Source organism: Dipteris shenzhenensis, chromosome 22 (assembly GCF_047967505.1).
Source record: "Dipteris shenzhenensis isolate YYH24624 ecotype China chromosome 22, Dip_SZ_1.0, whole genome shotgun sequence".
NCBI lineage: Eukaryota > Viridiplantae > Streptophyta > Polypodiopsida > Gleicheniales > Dipteridaceae > Dipteris > Dipteris shenzhenensis.
In genome coordinates, this window is record NC_141617.1 from 38,280,614 (window position 1) to 38,288,682 (window position 8,069).

General features: G+C 42.5%; 1 long non-coding RNA gene across 2 annotated transcripts; it reads right to left on the reverse strand.

Annotated features, from left to right (window-relative positions):
* Positions 1–759: 759 nt before the first annotated feature.
* Positions 760–1,719, reverse strand: LOC147888080 (uncharacterized). Of its 2 annotated transcripts, none has more exons than XR_015543165.1 (3): positions 1,502–1,719; positions 1,284–1,424; positions 760–1,166 (listed from the first exon to the last, which is right to left on the reverse strand). It is a non-coding gene; the product is annotated as an uncharacterized LOC147888080 (long non-coding RNA). The 2 variants fall into 2 exon arrangements; XR_015543164.1 differs by having other exon boundaries at positions 760–1,169.
* Positions 1,720–8,069: the final 6,350 nt, after the last annotated feature.

Consider the following 8,069-nt stretch of genomic DNA (forward strand, 5'->3'; position numbering starts at 1 on the left):
TTGTTAAAGAAAACTAGGGAGCATCGTCCAGGTGGTAGATACGATTTTGTAAGAGTTGTTGCCTGTTGAGTTGAGGAGTTTGCCCTTTTGTAGTTGTTTAACATTCTGGACGATGAAATAGAACACACAAACCATTTTTTATTTCTTTGTTTTTAAGCCATCGGTTGATTAAGAACAGATTTTAAATCTTATTGAATATGAGTGAGTGAAATACGTGGGTGAGGAGTCATTAAGCGAGTTATCCCAACCAAGCTGGGAAGCATTTACTCTATTCCACAACATCTAAACATCCCAAAATTACTGAGCTTCTTGGTGCTCTTTAGGTTCATCTCAGCCAATGGGAGCTCCCGACAAGTAAACACCCCTCCTGCATGCCCTTCTGCCCCTCTTTTCCCCCTCCCAACCCTGTCAACCCCCTCTTTTCAAACTGTCTATCAATGACACTTCTTGTCTCAGAACTCACTATTATGGCACTCCATATTATAGGAAGCCTTTTAGCAAATGAGTCCTTCAAAACTAGCATCAGCCCTCCAAAGAAATTGTTCCATGGGATCACTTTCCAGTGACAGTTGTCAAACAACCCAAAGCTAGAAACGCATACAATAGAAAATTGTGATCTCATTTATTGGTTAATAATTATTTCATAGCACTATTTTGATCATGCACCCTAATCACAAATTAGGTCTTCCTCAAGCAAAGCTTGCCACTAAGAGAATGTAACGTACGAAGCAGCTCGTAAACATAGCCTATTTATATATGTTGTTACAAACCAGATTAGATCTTTATTTTCCACATAAGATGTTATACTTACTAGGCAAGGTAATTCTAGACTTTACTGATACATTATTGGAAGGAAAAAACATATTGTTCCGATAATGTGAATGGAAATGCTCTGACACTGACATGTGTGAGTAGAGCGAAAGAAAGACACCCTTTGGTCAGCGGTATTCAAGAGCAACTTTTGCTCCTCCAGGGGAACTGTTCAGATGCACTCATCAAATGTTCTCTGCCGCTGCAAATATTTCGGTGTGTTCTTGCAGTAGTAGCTCCGTGGTTCGGATCTGTTCCTGGGCTTTAAAGAGTTGATCTCTCAAGTTGGCAATCACGAAGTCCTTCTTCTCCATCGCCTGCCGGAGGCGACCATCCAGCTGCTCCAGCTCTTCAACCTGCTGATCCATATGAAGCGGAGGATTGTTGGAAAGATGACGTATGGATTGCCACAACAAATCCATTCAAATAGGCAAAAAGATGCTTATTGATATTTAAAAAAGAGGGCTGCTGACCTTCCGGATCCGAATATCTTGGATTTCAACTCTTGTTTTGTTAAGCTCAAGGCGGGTAAGCTGCAAGCGTTGTTCGTTTTGCTTTGCTCGAATCTCATACCGATCTTCTTGCAATTTAAAATTGCGCCTTTCTTGCTCTAGCTAGAATCAAGACGACGAGTTAGCTGGTACATAAGTAGGCAATTTCGTGTGTCATCATTATATGCAGTGAAACTTACTTATTGTTTGATCTGCGGCAGCTCAGGCGGTTTGGGCATTTGGCCACCTGAGACGCCCAAACCACCTGAGTTGTCTGCGTGCTAGTAGGGAAGATCTCTCCTGCCTTGTAGGCAAAAGGGTGGTTATGTCCCTCGTCGATGGCCGTGTCCTCGGGTAAGTGTGTGAGTGGGAAAATAACAATTAAAATTTAATCCACCTTTTCCTCGCTTTGCTAAATCTAAAGGCATTATGACATTGTAGGCTACAGATGGGGTTTGGATTGAATGTGCCACCTCAATTCCATAGACAGGGAAATGGGAAATTTAATGTCATGGTGGCATGTAATCCCCACTTTTTTTTTTTGACAGGAATCCCCATCGAACCAAAAATCGAAATTCAATGAGACGGGGCACTATGAGGAATGGAAATTGGATTATTTGTGGTGATCAAATCAAGACAAAAAGTTGATCGAACACATCCTAACTCTTGATGGGACATCTCTAGATGCCCTCAGGCCGACGAAGATAGCTTGAGAACTTTGTAGAGTCCGCACTATAAAGCTTATGCACCCAGTGATGACTAATCCCCAATCTGATGAACTTTAGGATACCTACGCAAAAAAGGCAAAGATTGGAGATTGTAAGGATGAGGTCACACTCACCTGTCTTGCTCATGACCTCAAAAACATTAATACCACTAGTAACCTGACCCGTCTATGATCGGGCTAGAGACCCGCTCCGCTGGGTCTCAAGATGGAATTTAATTTAAAAAATTAAAATTTCAAGTTTGAAGACCCCCTCATTAGGGGTGAAATTTTTATTATAGATATATATATAGATAGATATGTTAAAATAAACATAAATATAAATCTATATTTCTGCCCTCTCTCTATCTCTAGTCCAAAATCTCTCTCTCTCTCACTCGCTCGCTCCCCCCCCCCCTCTCTCTCTCTCTCTCTCTCTCTCTCTCTCTCTCTCTCTCTCGCTTTGTCTCTCTGTCACTTCTCTCTCTCTCGCTTTGTCTCTCTCTCTCACTCTCTCTCTCTCTCATATCCCCCCCGCTCGCTCTCGCTCTCTCTCTCTCTATCTCTCTCTCTCGCTCTCCCCCTCTTTCATCTCTCTCTCTCTCTCTCTCTCTCTCTCTCTCGCTTTGTCTCTCTGTCACTTCTCTCTCTCTCTCTCTCTCTCTCTCTCTCTCTCTCTCTCTCTTCTCCGGCTCTTCTCTCTCTCTGTCTCTCTCTCTCTCTCTCTCTCTCTCTCTCGCTCACTTTGTCTCTCTATCACTTCTCTCTCTCTCTCTCTCTCTCTCTCTCTCTCTCTCTCATCTCCTCCCCCCCACTCTCTCTCTCTCTCTCTCTCTCTCTCTCTCTCTCGCTCACTTTGTCTCTCTATCACTTCTCTCTCTCTCTCTCTCTCTCTCTCTCTCTCTCTCGCCTCTCCACTCCCTGGCTCGCTCCTCTCTCTCTCTCTCTCTCTCTCTCTCTGGCTCTTATCTCCGGCTTTTATCTCCGGCTATCTCTCTCATTCTCGCTCCTCTCTCTCTCTCTCTCTCTCTCTCTCTCTCTCTCTCTGTCTCTCTCTCTCTCTCATTCTCGCTCCTCTCTCTCTCTCTCTCTCTCTCTCTCTCCCCCTCTCATTCTCGCTCCTCTCGCTTGCTCGCCCCCCGCTCTCTCTCTCTCCCTCCCCCTCTCATTCTTGCTCCTCTCTCGCTTGCTCGCCCCCCCCCTCTCTCTCTCTCTTTCTCTCTTTGTATATATATTTTTTTTCTCTCTATATTATAAAATTTTATTTATTATATATTTTTATATGTATCCAATAATTAAAAAATATATGTATTTATATATTGTGTGTAACAAATTCCAAATTTATATATATATATATATATATATTTTGTCTTTATATTATATTTTTCTAATTAGTATATATTTAAACTTCAATAATAGATTCCTCACAAGCTCTCAGAGATTAACAGACAAACACACAATCTATGATCTCAAAAATCTCACGACGGAATTCTAAAAACTCTCAGACCCTCAAATCACCCGCTCTGATACTACTGATGGTGCAAATAGCAAATAACTCTGTTAAACTGACAATTGAATCACGTAGATGATCGAAATGAAAGATAACACTATCAATTAGAAAGAAAGGCCTCAACCCTATGGGGTTTGTTGGCTTACAATCAAGTATCAGACTCAATCTAAGGACCCTAGAAGCTGCGCTATCATCGAAACTATGACCATCTACAACCTGACGGCACTAAGGCTCATGATTGCGAAAAAGAGACAGAGCATGTCGTTCTCTAAACATGTCACCGGGGCCCGCGCGCAATCCTACACTATGCCATAGAGACATGTGGCAAGCCTCTCTGCCGCCTCCTTGATGACATGTGGCAGTGAGCCCCCTGACGGCGCTCATCACGCGTTGCAGCTTCGGCCCTTGCTGACGGTGCCATGTGGGCCATTCGCCACTTCCAACAGTCTGCGTTGCAGCGCGCAGTCTGTGGCCACGCGGTCTGCCCTGCCCCGCCACGTCCTCTCTTTCTGTCAGACTGTTCTCTCTCTCTCTCTCCCGTACGGTTCACCGCTGCAGTCTCTTCGACACGTGGCGCCACCGCACTCTATTAAATTCATCGCATTTAATAAGAGGCTCCCCACTCTTCTTCCCACCTTGTTGCAGCGTCTCGTGGCAGCCATTGCGATCGCTCAGTCTCTGCTCTGCGTTGCACCAGTGCCCCCTTCCGACTCTCTGACTCTCGCCATGTGGCACCCTTTCCCTCTCCTCAGCAAACCTCTCGCTGTATCCTCAAGCCTCGAGCCTCCCCGAAGAACCTAGGCGATCTTTTCCTCCAGCTGTGCAGACGGTGCAGATCCCTCTAGACCTCTCCACACCCTCCGAACCTCTACAATGCGTCCACCGGACCCGCGAGCCTCCCTTCTCTCACATACGGGATTAGCTGCCGTAAGAAATATAAGAGATAAGAGAAGAAGCAGAAGGCAGCTAGTTAAGGGGAGAGTGCTGATAACCGAAAGCTCTTCAAGGCTAGAGTGGACAAGAACCTCCGTATGGAGTACAATCGCCTTCGTGCCTATGAGTTTTTTCTTCTTTTTATGCGAAAGCTACTTATAGAAGACGAATTCCCTTACTGGTTTTTTAATGCTTTCCAAGGAAAATGGAGGTTACAAAACTACCGTTCATGGAGTGATGATTTTTCCAGGCGACTGTCGGCTCTGAGTCTGGTTGCTCTCTTGTTTTGCTGTTTCAAAGGTAATCTTGGGTATTCTATTCCGTGGAGCGCAGCGTTTTCTATTGAGGACATCCTTCTGCACGAATGCCCGGTATGGGTTCATTTTTTGGGCATCAACGAGCTATTTGTCGGGCAAATCAAAACGGTTGCTTTTGCTCTTCGTCGTGAGCCATATGTACCACCTTCTCAGCCGAAGTGTATTTCGTGGGATTGTGGTCGAATGGGTGGAAACTTGACAGTGCTGTCAAAGTTGGTCCTTTCCTAGACGCATCACCTCGCAAGGAACTTCCCGATCAAGAAAGCAACCCTGTAAGGGAGGAATTCAAGATCACGACAAGGCTGATGAGACTGCGGAAGCAGTGAAGCATCCAAGGAGAAGGGAGAGTTCCAAGGAAAATTACACAAAACTCAAGCATTCTAAAGAATGCAAGTTCCAAGGAAGTAGCAAAGAAGTCAAGAGAATTCCGGCCGGGAAAGAAAAACCTGCCGGATTCCCGGACGCTTGTGGCGTGGCGTTAGAAGTACCATATGGTCGCCAATGTCACGCTTAGGGAGTCGGGACGTTTTTCACCTGCCCGATCGCAACTCGGTGGACCCGGTCCCTACCAATTAACATGCGCGCAGCTTGGTGATTATCTCCACACTCATCCGGCCGGCCACGCGGTTCAAAGTTGACAAAAATTCTGAGTCACGCTTGAAGTCTTTCGGGCAACCTCCAACCAATGCCCAAGTGAGCAGTCGGGGCGATTTTAGCCAATCTGAGTTGTGCAAGACCCTTGAAAGCATGGCTTAGTAGCTTACCGGTTGAGATAGCCGATTTCGGTGAAGAAGGATTGCAACATTTATTATATAAAGGAAAGGATGTCCGCCCTCTTGTGAATAGACGTGTAGAGTAATGGGGTTTCCATCTCTGAAAACCTAGTGGACACTCATTTTTAATGTTTCACCCGTCCGCGGACTAGTGTGAAACCCCTTTAAGTATCTTGCCTAGTGATTGGTGCGAGTCAATCAAAGATAGAAGGCAAGTATGAATGCATGCGAAGGTCGGTGAGACTCTGAAACCAGTCGCCATCCTTCAAAAGGTGGTGTGAAGGGCCATTATTTTGGTTGGCCCAATAGGAGGGGCGAGCCGAACACTGTCACAAAAGATTTTCCATCCTCCAACTGCTCATGATTGGCCTATTCCAAGGTCAATTAATGTAAATTAGCAGCCTTATGACTGGTGTGAACCACCAAACTTGGCAGTCATGCTCCAATTCTATTTCCTCCTCCATGGGCGAGAGGATGGTGTGAACTGAGCCTTGAATGCCTAGTGACACCACTGTTGAGTCGAGGCCTAGTATGGGTATGGCAACTCTTAGCCGCTCTCTAGTTGATCACAAAGTAGGAGTCGACACTTGAGGTGGCGCCAAATACATAAGGTAGGGGGGAAGAGCTCTCCATGAGATATCTAGTGGGTGTAAGTGCCTCACACAGAAAAAGCAAGCTCTCAAAACAAAAAAAGTATAACTCGCTCAAAGCTATCAAAGGAGCAGCTAGGAAAATGTGGGGGTTTACTAATTTGTGTGTCCCCCTTATGGATTTTATGTATGATGAGAATCTTCCACTTGATGACCATTAAATTGATGAGCCACCCCAATCTCCAAATTAAGCTAGAATGTTTGTGGAATTTGTTCACATTGGAAAAAGCACATAGTATTAAGGGCCTTCAATGAATTTTGGCTTGATATATTTACTCTGCACGTTCTTAAGACGAGAGATTATACTCTAGATAGTTTTTTGGTGCCAAGCAAGCTCATTCCCAATTGTCCTATGCATGATGGGAAATCATGATGCAAAAATTGCATTGAAAGTAGAAACTCAAAGCTAACTACTTCATTTGCTTTAGAAAAGTTGATTATGTGGTTTTTTATTAGGTTCAATTATGCAAATATATTTTGCATGGATACTAAAGCATGTCCTTTGAAAAAATGAAAGAGTAAAGCCTCATCATATAAAGGGCTTGTAGCAAGGCAATACGTAGGATCAAAAGAAATAAGTTCACTTATGAAGCAATCAAATTATCATATTACCATACATATCCCATCGTATTATATTAATATTAGTCGTGTCTCCCATAAAAACCTCTCACTTCAAGTGCAATTTAAAAATTTTAAAATTTAGATCTTCATGTAAAATCCAAAATTACATTATATAATCATAATTAATACTTAAAAAGATTCTAGAGAGAACATCCAATGCAAAAGGAATAGGTTGGTACTTGATTTTGTAGGCACTTTATTTCCATTTGTAGGGGAGACATCTGTGACTTCAAGTTTGAAATTTCATTCTCTGCACAAACCTTCGCCTACACATGAAGCACACAAAAGATTAAACTTGGATGCTCACTTCAACTGTGGGCTAAGATTCATCATGCTCTTGAACTCATGTTTTTCCAAAAAAAGGTCTATGAGATGATGAGTTTGAATTTTTACCAAAACTTTGTGATGTTTACTTTCAACATTGGTATGGATGAACTCAAGATATACACATTCAATAAATGAAAAAAAAAATATGTTTACATAATAGCCCTGAAGCCACACAATAGCCAAGATGGAAACCAAGACCATCTCTTCTCCTCTTGTATAGTAACAAATCAAAAAATTTAAAAGAAATCAAAATTAACTAGTTGAAGAAGATAGAGGCAGTAGCAAGACAACATAACCATGACAAGGAAAACCAAGGTTCAAGCTATGATATGATGCCAAATGTAAGAAGAGATGACTAGAAAGGGTGCACACAAGATACTTACACATATAAGGCCATGGATAAGATGGAGAGGAGGTGACTTGGGGTACCTTGAGTCACCTTGCTCACTTGTATCCTATGTACCATCTATCCCATAATCTTTGTTTTCAAAGTAGAGGTCTCACATTGCAACTATACACTCTAATTTATTATATATACACTATATACTCTAATTTATTTTATATAGTACACTATACACTCTAATTTATTATATATATGAAATGATATTTATAAATGAACTCATTACAGGTTAGAAATTTCATAGCCTTGATTTTTGTTCTTACATTCATGGAACTCCTTTGGTATTATCATCAGCAACAACCAATGTAGTTAAATTTTATTGATGATACTACAATAGTTGGAACTCTAGCTTTTCAATGAAATGGATTTGAATCCAATACTAATAGATATTCACTTGTCGATCTTCTATCATCAATAAGTCTTTCTCACACTTTTGTATCCAAACAAATATAATATACTGCTCTCTCAACTCATAAGCTCATGCTTACTTGAAGTACATAAGGACTCCCTTTGCCACACGTAAATGAATTTTCT